Raw genomic sequence first — 13253 nt, 5'->3', positions numbered from 1 at the left:
GCAACTCAGTCTCCCTGGGAATCCTCTAAAAAGCCACATGGAAAATGATGTCCCAGAATCTCATTCCTAGGATTGCCTACCACGTCCATCCTACATCTTTAAGGGTAGTATTTTTTCGTACTGCAGACGTGTACTGTGGTGCTTGAGGCTGATATGCCTTGGGAGATTTTAGAGCGCCAGTACAGTGAGAATTTTGATAGACTCAGCAATTTTACCTGAAGCATGATATTTTGGTGAGTCCTTAGTGAGCAATTATCAGCCTCTCCTGGTGCTATGCTGACCTGCAATTCATGAAGAGCAGGGAACCTCCTGGTCCATCTCAATAGGACCTTCCACATAGTCTAAGGTGGAGAGAATGACAATGCTTTTGGTTGTTCTAGCCTGTCAGTCATGGGAGAGTGACATTTTGAAGACTATTTCCATCTGTTTATGTTCGGAACAACTGATAAGCGACTGGTGTCATATCTTAACTGGTGATAGAATCAAGTGGGGAAGTTATTTGGGCAACAGAATACCTTGTAGAAAGTTCTAAATCATATATTTAGTACATTTCATAGAAAACAAATAATCAGGACCTACTCTTGTAAATTTTAATCTGTCTTTCATGCCATTTGTACCTATACATTTCACATGTAAACTGAACAAACACATCTATTTATCACACTTAAATACTGAAATGCTCAGGATATACTATATGTTGCCTTTAATTTTGTTGTTCATTGATTCTCAGGGTAAGAATAGTTACGAAGACTCTTAGAGGAACTTTCAGGTGAACATCAGTGACTGACTCTTGTTCACCCTGACAAAAGAACATTAAGAATGTTGGACATGTCTTGCATTTCTTTCTCTTTCTGCTGTACTAAATGGACATCAAGTTAGTGCTTAAGTAAAACAGGTTTTTTAAATTATTATACTTTGTTTTAGGGTACATGTGCACAACGTGCAGGTTTGTTACATATGTATCCATGTGCCATATTGGTGTGCTGCACCCATTAACTCATCATTTAGCATTAGGTATATCTCCTAATGCTATCCCTCCCCTGTCCCCCCACCCCACAAGAGGCCCCGGTGTGTGATGTTCCCCTTCCTGTGTCCATGTGTTCTCATTGTTCAATTCCCACCTATGAGTGAGAACATGAGGTGTTTGGTTTTTTGTCCTTGTGATAGTTTGCTGAGAATGATGGTTTCCAGCTTCATCCATGTCCCTACAAAGGACAGGAACTCATCCTTTTTTATGGCTGCATAGTATTCCATGGTGTATATGTGCCACATTTTCTTAATCCAGTCTATCATTGGATATTTGGGTTGGGTCCAAGTCTTTGCTATTGTGAATAGTGCCACAATAAACGTGTGCATGTGTCTTTATAGCAGCATCATTTATAATCCTTTGGGTATATACCCAGTATAGGATGGCTGGGTCAAATGGTATTTCTAGTTCTAGATCCCTGAGGAATCACCACACCGACTTCCACAATGGTTGAACTAGTTTACAGTCCCACTAACAGTGTATAAGTGTTCCTATTTCTCCACATCCTCTCCAGCACCTGTTGTTTCCTGACTTTTTAATGATGGCCATTCTAACTGGTGTGAGATGGTATCTCATGGTGGTGTTGATTTGCGTTTCTCTGATGGCCAGTGATGATGAGCATTTTTTCATGTGTCTTTTGGCTGCATAAATGTCATCTTTTGAGAAGTGTCTGTTCATATCTTTTGCCTGCTTTTTGATGGGGTTGTTTTTTTCTTGTAAATTTGTTTGAGTTCATTGTAGATTATGGGTATTAGCCCTTTGTCAGATGAGTAGATTGCAAAAATTTTCTCCCATTTTGTAGGCTGCCTGTTCACTCTGATGGTAGTTTCTTTTGCTGTGCAGAAGCTCTTTAGTTTAATTAGATCCCATTTGTCAATTTTGGCTTTTGTTGCCATTGCTTTTGGTGTTTTAGACCTGAAGTCCTTGCCCATGCCTATGTCCTGAATGGTATTGCCTAGGTTTTCTTGTAGGGTTTTTATGGTTTTAGGTCTAACATGTAAGTCTTTAATCCATCTTGAATTAATTTTTATATAAGGTGTAAGGAAAAACTCTCAATAAATTAGGTATTGATGGGATGTATCTCAAAATAATAAGAGCTATCTATGACAAACCCACAGCCAATATCATACTGAATGGGCAAAAACTGGAAGCATTCCCTTTGAAAACTGGCACAAGACAGGGATGCCCTCTCTCACCACTCCTATTCAACATAGTGTTGGAAGTTCTAGCCAGGGCAATCAGGCGGGAGAAGGAAATAAAGGGTATTCAATTAGGAAAAGAGGAAGTCAAATTGTCCCTGTTTGCAGATGACATGATTGTATATCTAGAAAACCCCATCATCTCGGTCCAAAATCTCCTTAAGCTGATAAGCAATTTCAGCAAAGTCTCAGGATACAAAATCAATGTACAAAATTCACAAGCATTCTTATACACCAATAACAGACAGAGAGCCAAATCATGAGTGAACTCCCATTCACAATTGCTTCAAAGAGAAAAAAATACCTAGGAATCCAACTTACAAGGGATGGGAAGGACCTCTTCAAGGAGAACTACAAACCACTGCTCAATGAAATAAAAGAGGATACAAACAAATGGAAGAACATTCCATGCTCATGGGTAGGAAGAATGAATATCGTGAAAATGGCCATACTGCCCAAGGTAATTTATAGATTCAGTGCCATCCCCATGAAGCCACCTATGACTTTCTTCACAGAATTGGAAAAAACTACTTTAAAATTCATATGGAACCAAAAAAGAGCCCACATCGCCAAGTCAATCCTAAGCCAAAAGAACAAAGCTGGAGGCACCATGCTACCTGACTTCAAACTATACTACAAGGCTGCAGTAACCAAAACAGCATGGTACTGGTACCAAAACAGAGATATAAACCAATGGAACAGAACAGAGCCCTCAGAAATAATGCTGCATATCTACAACTATCTGATCTTTTGACAAACCTGACAAAAACAAGAAATGGGGAAAGGATTCCCTATTTAATAAATGGTGCTGGGAAAACTGGCTAGCCATATGTAGAAAGCTGAAAAGTAAAACAGGTTTATCTCACGTTACAGTGGTGATCAATAGACTGAAATTGGTCTCACCTAGACAAAATGAAGCTGTCTACATGGTTGGCTTGTTTTTTTTTTCTAGAGGACAGTCTGTTTCCTTGACTTCCTTTTCAGCAGCCCCCTGCATTCCTTGACTTGTGGCCCCTTTCTGGGCTTCCGACAGAGGGATTCCACCCTCAGCTTCAGAGCTGGGAGTGCATCTTGAGATCTGATTCTCATTCTGCTTCTGCCTCCCTCTTCTGTTTAATTTTTTTGATCACCTTTGGTGACAAGGGACCCTCCTGGATGATCCAGGGTGATCTCTGCACATTAGCTGATTAGCAACCCCAGTTCTATCTCCCAAATTCCCCCTTGCCATATCAAAAACATGTTCCCAGCATCTAAGGATTAAGATTTAGAAATCTCAGGGGGTCACTAATCTGCCCATGTTATTGAGTACCTAATTTCAAAGTGTTCTGAGGAAGCCCACAGGAAGATGCTGAACTGGTGAAAGGGTGACGAGAATAGCCAGTGAAGGGGTTGGGGGGGTGGTTGGGGAGGGAACTCAGCTTACTTACGGAGGCGACTGGGACTTCATCTTGCTGTATGTCTTCAGCCAGGAATAATGCATCTCGATCGTCCCTCTGGGATGATGTTCTGGTCACTGTCAACCCTATCAGACATGTTCCTTAGTTTTTCCTTTATCCTGAAGGCATGAATTCCTGTCTGAAACGTGGCTCTGCCTGAAAACAAGTAGACTTAAAAGGTACAGGTGTAGCCCTGAGCAGCCCAGTCATTCCAGAAGAATGCTAAAGGCTGGATCACCCTTTCAGCATGGGAGGTATGGGCTCAGGATCCACTGCAGCAGAGAGCTTTCTACTGCCTTACTGTAATAGGGACACTTCCCTCTCCTGGGAAGAGATTCTTAACATACCCCTGCATCTCATTCAGCTTTATCTGTGCCTCACACAGGATGTAAAAAATTGAATAGAAAAATTGACAAGTCATCCTTTAATAAGTTCTACGTCTCATACTTTCTCTTCCACAAAAATTAGATTGTATGCTTAAAGATCTAAAAGTAGTGTTCCTTTAAATGTCAGCTCTCCATTATGTACCATGAGTTCTAAGATAAACTACTAGAGGGAAGTTGCAAACTTCATTCCTTCAGTGGGATGTCAGAGATTTGAGTGTGCAGATTTCTCATTGTGTTTGTATATGTGAATGTGGCATTTTATTGCAATATACTGTAAGTTTAGGTGTAAATAGGATCTAAACTGTTAACACATTTAGTTTTTTTTAAAGAAACTTTTGCATGTGAGTTTTTAAGTCTGCATCTGTTTTTGTGCAACTGCTATATTTTGAAGGAAGAAATGTACTCCTTCCAATGTCCCACATTGTTCTGATGAATTGAGTTATAGTGAGAGTGACCAATGTCACTGCCTCCCAATTACAATTTTTAGGATTGAATGAGCAGGAGTGATAAGATCCTTTGAACTTTTATACCAACAGTCCCTGGCGGGACTAAACCATGTCCCTGAGTCAACCAGAACCTGTGCTGATCTCTAGTGGAAGCTGCTGCCAAGAGTGTCTGCTCTAACTTTGCCCACTTCTTTATAAAGTGCTTTGACCCCTATCATCTCAGTCTCTTAGATACAGCCTAGGTTAGCCTTTGATCCTTGTCTGCAAGGTGCTCTTGTTCATTTTGTGTTTGTGAGAGTCATTCCCAAGCCAGAGTGCCTGGAATGGTCCAGATAGAGTATACAACCACTTGACTGCTCAGAGATTTGACATTTTATGCCCAGGAAAGTTCCACTGGCTGTGGAGTTTGTAGGCAGTATTTTTGGGGGTCTCGGATGTCATGGTCCTTTCTCCTAGTGTTCTCGCTGCTGGTCTTGCTTTCCATATCTTAGACCCTTTCACATTTGTGTTTTATGTTTCTTTCTTGCAAAGTGATTCTAAGAGCCTGGAAGGCAGCAGCCATAGCAGGAAGAGGAAGATTTAGAGCTGTCAGAAGAGCTTGCTGTTGTGAATGTGCAGTGAGAAATGTGCTACTTGGGACCCATGCTGACCTACAGCTTGGGAAAGGCAGGGACCTCGTGCTCTCCTGTGAAATGGGAGCCTCTCTGGGAGGCAGAACTTCAGGAAGCACTCAGTTGTCTGCCAGTCTACTTAGTTGCGTGGAAAGGGGCATTTTGAAAATGTTTGTTTGTGTCTGGAATGATTTATATATGATTTCTATTCTGGTGGTAGAATCCAGTGAGGAAGATGTCTTACTCCATAGAATAGTTCATTAATGTACTGTGCTGTGTATTTAGTTTCCTCCATAGAAAACCAAAATACTGATTTCTTTCATGTTTTAATCTATTTCAAAGCATTTGACACTCACTTGAAATGAGAACCATCTGTAATATCACTGCAAAATCTCCCTCCTGGATGCTAAGAGGATGTGTGGCCATTCTTCTTGCCTGTTTTCTGGATTAGGGTTGCCAGAGAGGAGAGTTCTAAGGCCTCCTAGTTGAAATATAAGGTGCAAAGCAGTGACTTCTGGATTCCCCTGAATGTTGAAGTAAGAATTTTGGACAGGTGCTATATTTCCTATGGTATTGTGATAAGTAATCAGTGCATTAGGAGCTTAAATGTAAATAAATTTATTCTATCATAGAGATGAGAGGTTTAGAATGGAGTCACTTGGAAAAAATGAAAATGTTGGCAAAGTTGTCTAACTGGCTGCTCTATTGGGCAATTTGTTTCATGCCTTTAGCTATCTTTAGAGACCCTGGAATTCCTTACCTTGTTCCTTCTGTAACCTTCAGTGTGGAGACCCTTTTCTGCCTCAGGTGGGACCACCTCTGGCTGCCCAGTGAGCACCCACATCTCGAATCCTGATTCTCCCCTCCAATTCTCCCTGCCTCTCCCACTTTAACACTTGAATCACTTTCCTGACATTGCTGCCCCTGGGCAATCCCGGGAATCTCTGTACCTTCAAGATCATGAGCAACCTCATTTCCATCTCTCCCCTTCACTCCCTGCCTGCTGTGTAGCATAGCATATTCACGGGTTCTTGGGACTTGGAAGAGGACTTAAGAGGGACCCTTCATCTGCCTACTTTATTTGTCCCTTATTTGAAAGTGATCCAAGGGAGCCCAGAGGAGAGTGAAAGGGTGGCAACGCAGAGAGGGCAGCCACTGAAGAGGGGTTAGGATTGAGCTGGTCACTGATGGAGGCGACTGAGACTCAACCCTGCTTGGGGACCGTGGAGGAACCACGAGCAATCCATTTCACATATATCCCTCCTGGAGGGCTACAGTCCGGTTTAACCCACTACCTCTAACATTCCACCAATTTTCTCCTTATGCAAATATCTATTCCCCTGAGCTGCTGGGGTCCCTCTACAGGAAAACAAGCTAGCTGAGAGGATCAGGGTGTGGCCTGGGGCAGCTCAGTCATTGAAGTAGAATGTGCAGCTGCCTGGGTTTCTGTCTCAGCAGAAGACAAATGAGCTCAGTGCCTACTGCAGCAAGGAGCTCCCCACTCTTCCTTCCTGTGATGGGGACTTTCTCCTCCTCCTGGGACAGCTTGCTCACACACCCCTGTGTCTTTCACCCTTGTCCTATAACTATCTCCTGCAATGTCTTTCTATTAAATTTATCAGAATGAGAATAAAAAGTGGAGATGACTGATCATTATATTCAAAGGGTGTTTTCTTTTAAGTCTCATGCTTTCTACCACAGAAAAGAGGTGAGACTGTTTGATGCAAGAGCTAAAATGTCATCTACCTTCTATTTTATGTCACTTGTCATATGCTGTTATAATTGTTAAAGAAATTTGCAGTGCTCAGTCCTTCATGGGGCTGTAATGCATACTTGTAAGAACATGTCAACTTTTTCTTGTTATTGCTATAGAACATACTACTTAGGAGTAAATAAGATTGAAACTCCTTTAACATTTAGTTTAGGCGTGCTTCCACATGGTACTAAGCTGCTAAGAAGTCAGCATCCCATTTGAAATTGAGCCATTGATGATCTTTTCATCAGAATTTATTTTTCCCTTCTCCAACATTTCCTACTTTTTTCCTCGAGTGGAGGGTGTGGGGTCGAATTGTGATTCCAGCCAAAAGAACTCTGGCTCCCAATTGAAATGTGTAGGGTTAAATAAGCTGGTGTGGACCCCTTCTCTTGTTTGCAGTCCTGGCAGGATTAACCGAAGTACCTGGATCCACCATACCTGGTGCTGTCTTCCCGGGCAAGCTGCTCATAAATGTGTTTGGGTTTAATTTTGCAATCCTTTGTGGCTTTTCACTTCTATTACCTCAGCCTCTGGACACTTGCTGGGTTGTTCTCTGCCCCTTGCCTGACTGGCATGGATATTGTTTCCACATGAGGGTCATTATTAAACCAGAGGATTTACAGTGCTCCTGGTGAGGCTTCCCACTACTTTTCCAGTGGAGAAATTCACTCCATTTCATGCCCATAAAATGGACTACATGGGTAGTATTGATTGGGTCTGGGTCACCAGAGTCTTCCCTCACTGGCTTCTGCCTCTTGAGACCTTGGTCTTGGGTATTAAACCTTCCTTGCCGTTGCTCCCTTTGCTGTGGTCAAGGGTAGATGTTAAAGGCCCAGCAACATCCATGCTATAGGACTGGCCCTTCGAAGTCTCACAATCTCTTCCCTCCTCCCAATGTTATTAGGTTGATTCCAAGTCTCACAATCTTTTTCTCTCCTCCCAATGTTCTTAGGTTGAGCCCCAAATACCGCTGCCCATGGTCATGGCAGTCTGTCCTCTTTATAGACCAGCTCTGATTTTCTTTCTTGGTGTGAGTGGGTTGATGAAGTATGTGGCTAGTTAGGAAAACTCCTTGTTTCATGTCTTGGATACAGAATCAAGGTTTGAGTTCTGGCTCCAGGGTACAGCCTATGCTGTGACAGGTGTGGCAGGTCAGGCAGTTCCCCTTATGATGCCTTCTGCAAAGGTAAATGGGATCTACTTTGACAATGTTATGTAAAAGTCTTAATATCCCTGTCCTACTGGGTTAAAGCCCTGCCTACAAGAGAAAAGTAAGCTGCATTTTTAGCTAATTTGGATTCTTGGCATAGTACAGCATGCTTCAGGTTTGGCTAGATGGAGTCTACCTCACTGGATCTTCCAGATCTGTCTTAGTGGTCATAACATTTGTGCCTATGTGGTACTGAATTTTCAGATTAATAGGATTCAAAATCTACATTTCAAAAGATTTTATTCTGATGGAAATTTTTCTAAACACATAATGCAGGGAAGTGTTGAATTATCTGTTGCTGTTCCTTATCATCTCTGTAACTCAGACAGTGGAATGAGCAGTCTGAGCAGAGTCCATAGATATTTGAACCCCATGCCCAGGTCCATGGAAGGTACCCTGGACCCAAATGCCTGAAAGTCCTGTACCTCTCCAAGCTTGCACTTTGCAGCCCAGAAAGGCGGGGATATCCAAATTAGTGGAGCAAATATGTTCTGTCCATTTGTCCTCATTTTTGCCTTCGTATTTTTCTCCAATCATCAGAAAAACTCCTGTGATCTTCAGACACATTCATTCCAGGATTTATCTCATTTTTATCAAGTACTATCTTTTGCCTGAATATTTCTATTTAAGCTTATATAAACTTGTCTGCCTGATGTCTGCTCCTATTCCTTTAAAGATATCAACTCTCTAAATTTCTTGATCATATATGGTCTTTACTGTGTGAAGTTTTCTTAAAATGATGCGCTTCAGATGATGACTAGTCTTTGTCCTGTGGTTTCCAGCAGTGGTGATAAAGCCTGTGCATCTGTGTTGGTGGAAAGGCTCAATCAGGAAACATCACTGTTCTGATAGAGACGTTCCCCAAGGTTAAAGGTGATAATGCATATCTCTATTTCCTCCAAAGCTGTACCATCTGAGTGCTGCTGCTGAAATGTTCCTAGCAAAATCTGAATTGCTAGAATGTTGGGGATGGGCATTCCCTGTAGTTTATCTCTGGATGTCTTTGGCACACCAATGGAGATAAAATATTTACAGACAGGGAACAGATATCATCTTTGGTAATACTGTGCCTTCGCTGGGCAACCAGGGTCCATCTGGAAGACTTGGAACTGAATTCTGAAACCTTGACAATCATGCAGTGTCACACTGCTTCAGTTAACTGACCCTTAGTGCAAAACTGGGAGCAAGTGACACTTCCTGAGAAATGGCAGCTGTTGCTCATGGCTTTTATGCATTCATCCTTGCTGGCTTTTTCTAAGATAGTTTTCTGCTGGCACTGGGTCCAGAGGTCCATCCTGGGGGTCGGTTGTAATAGGAAAATAAACTATGCTAGGACTCTTCCTTGTAATGAATTTCTTAGTCCATTTGTAAGCTGTAGCGTCTGACAGTAAGAAGCACCGTTGGTCAGCAGAGCTGCAAGATGTGAAACTCCTCACCCATTATACTGAGAAATGGTATCAAATGTATTGAGCTCCCTGGCCAGCTTGGAAGTCTGAGGACTTGGGTATCTTACTTTCTTTGGCAGTGAAGCTAGTGAGAATTCAAGGTGTGAACTGCATGAGTCTTCATGGTCCTCGGGGATGATGAACCCATGTGAGTCCAGGGTGGTCTGATTGACTACTGAAAAGGTGAGGTCAATTCAGCCAGGACTCAGATTTGCAGAGGTGGTATCAAATTGCTAATTATCAAAGGATGTGAACAGACCCTCCTCAGAAGAAGACATGTGGCCAAAAAACATATGAAAAATCACTGATCATTAGAGAAATGCAAATCAAAGCCATACTGAGATACCATCTTATGCCAGTCAGTGGTGATTATTAAAAAGTCAGGAAAGAATAGATGCTGGTGAGGCTGTGGAGAAATAGGCTTTTACACTGTTGGTGGGAGTGTAAATTAGTTCAACCATTGTGGAAGACAGTGTGGTGATTCCTTAAGGATCTAGAACCAGAAATGCCATTTGATCCAGCAATCCCATTACTGAGTATATGGCCAAAGGATTATAAATCATTCTATAAAGACACATGCACATTTATGTTTATTGCAGCACTATTTACAGCAGCAAAGACTTGGAACCAACCCAAATGCCCATCAATTATAGACTGGATAAAGCAAATGTGCACATATACATTCAGGAGCTGGTTTTTTGAAAAAATCAACAAAATTGATACAACACTAGCAAGACTAGTAAGAAAAGAGAGAAGAATCAAATAGACGCAATAAAAAATGGTAAAGTGGATATCACCGATCCCACAGAAATACAAACTACCATCAGAAAATACTATAAACACCTCTACGCAAATAAACTAGAAAATCTAGAAGAAATGGACAAATTTCTCAAAACATACACCCTCTCAAGACTAAACCAGGAAGAAGTTGAATCCCTGAACAGACCAATAACAGGCTCTGAAATTGAGGCAATAATTAATAGCCTACCAACCAAGAAAGGTCCAGGACCAGATGGATTCACAGCTGAATTCTACCAGAGGTACAAAGAGAAGCTGGTACCATTCCTTCTGAAACTACTCTATCAAATAGAAAAAGAGGGAATCCTCCCTAACTCATTTTATGAGGCCAGCATCATCCTGATACCAAAGTCTGGCAGAGACACAAGAAAAAAAGAATTTTAGACCAATATCCCTGATGAACATCGATGCAAAAATCCTCAATAAAATACTGGCAAACTGAATCCAGCAGCACATCAAAAAGCTTATCCACCATGATTCAAGTGGGCTTCATCCCTGGGATGCAAGGCTGGTTCAACATATGAAAATCAATAAACATAATCCAGCATATAAACAGAACCAAAGACAAAAACCACATGATTATCTCAATAGATGCAGAAAAGGCCTTTGACAAAATTCAACTGCCCTTCATGCTAAAAAATCTCAATAAATTCAGTATTGATGGGATGTATCTCAAAATAATAAGAGCTATTTATGACAGACCCACAGCCAATATCATACTGAATGGGCAAAGACTGGAAGCATTCCCTTTGAAAACTGGCACAAGACAGGGATGCCCTCTCACCACTCCTATTCAACATAGTGTTGGAAGTTCTGGCCAGGGCAATCAGGCAAGAGAAAGAAATAAAGGGTATTCAATTAGGAAAAGAAGTCAAATTGTCCCTGTTTGCAGATGCCATGATAGTATATTTAGAAAACCCCATCGTCTCAGCCCCAAATCTCCTTAAGCTGATAAACAACTTCAGCAAAGTCTCAGGATACAAAATCAATGTAAAAAAATCACAAGCATTCTTATACACCAGTAACAGCCAAGTCATGAGTGAACTCCCATTCACAATTGCTTCAAAGAGAATAAAATACCTAGGAATCCAACTTACAAGGGATGGGAAGGACCTCTTCAAGGAGAACTACAAACCACTGCTCAACAATATAAGAGGACACAAACAAACAGAAGAACATTCTATGCTCATGGATAGGAAGAATCAATATTGTGAAAATGGCCATATTGCCCAAGGTAATTTATAGATTCAGTGCCATCCCCGTCAAGCTGCCAATGACTTTCTTCATGGAATTGGAAAAAACTAAAGTTCATTTGGAACCAAAAAAGAGCCCGCATTGCCAAGTCAATCCTAAGCCAAAGGAACAAACCTGGAGGCATCACAATACCTGACTTCAAACTATACTACAAGGCTACAGTAACCAAAACAGCATGGTACTGGTACCAAAACAGATACAGACCAATGGAACAGAAAAGAGCCCTCAGAAATACCACACATCTACAACCATCTGATCTTTGACAAACCTGACAAAAACAAGAAATGGGGAAGGGATTCCCTATTTAACAAACGGTGCTGGGAAAACTGGCTAGCCATATGTAGAAAGATGAAACTGTATCTCTTCCTTACACCTTATACAAAAATCAATTCAAGATGTATTAAAGCTTAAATGTTAGGCCTAAAACCATAAAAACCCTAGAAGAAAACCTAGGCAATACCATTCAGGACATAGGCGTGGGCAAGGACTTCATGTCTAAAACACTAAAAGCAATGGCAACAAAAGCCAAAATTGAGAAATGGGATCTAATTAAAGAGTTTCTTCACAGCAAAAGAAACTACCATCAGTGAACAGGCAACCTACAGAATGGGAGAAAATTTTTGCAATCTACTCATCTGACAAGGGGCTAATATCCAGAATCTACAAAGAACTTAAACAAATTTACAAGAAAAAAACAACCCCATCAAAAAGTGGGTGAAGGATAAGAACAGACACTTCTCAAAAGACATTTATGCAGCCAACAGACACATGAAAAAATGCTCATCATCACTGGCCATCAGAGAAATGCAAATCAAAACCACAATGGGATATCATCTCACACCAGTTAGAATGGTGATCATTAAAAAGTCAGGAAACAACAGGTGCTGGAGAGATGTGGGGAGTGTAAACTAGTTCAACCATTGTGGAAGATAGTGTGGTGATTCCTCAAGGATCTAGAACTAGAAATACCATTTGACCCAGCCATCCCATTATTGGGTATATACCCAAAGGATTATAAATCATGCTGCTATAAAGAAACATGCACATGTATGTTTATTGTGGCACTATTCACAATAGCAAAGACTTGGAACCAATCCAAATGTCCAATGATAGAGTGGATTAAGAAAATGTGGCACATATACACCATGGAATACTATGTAGCCATAAAAAAGGATGAGTTCATGTCCTTTGTAGGGACATGGATGAAGCTGGAAACCATCATTCTCAGCAAACTATCACAAGGACAGAAAACAAAACATCATGTTCTCACTCATAGGTGGGAATTGAACAATGAGCACACTTAGACACAGGAAGGGGAACATCACACACCAGGGCCTATCATGGGGTGAGGGGAGGGATAGCATTAGGAGATCTACCTAATGTAAATGACGAGTTAATGGGTGCAGCACACCAACATGGTACATGTATACATATGTAACAAACCTACATGTTGTGCACTTGTGCCCTAGAACTTTAATAAAGTGCATATATATACCATGGAATACTATGCAGCCATAAAATATGAGCTGTTATTTGCAGGCCCATGGGTAAAGCTGGAAGCCATCAGCCAACTAACACAGGAACAGAAAACCAAACACCACATGTTCTCATAAGTAGGAGTTGAACAATGAGAACACATGGACACAGGGAGGAGAACAACACACACCAGGGCCTGTCGGGGAGTG

The 13253-nt window shown here is 41.3% G+C and overlaps 1 protein-coding gene and 1 long non-coding RNA gene across 2 annotated transcripts in view; one reads left to right on the top strand and one right to left on the bottom strand.

Annotated features, from left to right (window-relative positions):
* Positions 1-13253, bottom strand: part of ZNF518B (zinc finger protein 518B) — a 121017-nt gene that overhangs the window by 5247 nt on the left and 102517 nt on the right. The window contains exon 8 of the mRNA XM_058430121.1: positions 3654-3748. The gene's annotated coding sequence lies outside the window, so the exon portion shown is untranslated. The remainder of the gene's footprint in view (positions 1-3653; positions 3749-13253) is intronic.
* LOC131381652 (uncharacterized) overlaps positions 1-13253 on the top strand; it is a 95591-nt gene that overhangs the window by 29357 nt on the left and 52981 nt on the right. The window lies entirely within an intron of this gene.

Source organism: Hylobates moloch, unplaced genomic scaffold (assembly GCF_009828535.3).
Source record: "Hylobates moloch isolate HMO894 unplaced genomic scaffold, HMol_V3 SCAFFOLD_17, whole genome shotgun sequence".
In the NCBI taxonomy this organism is placed as follows: domain Eukaryota; kingdom Metazoa; phylum Chordata; class Mammalia; order Primates; family Hylobatidae; genus Hylobates; species Hylobates moloch.
This window is presented reverse-complemented; position numbering and strand designations above follow the sequence as displayed.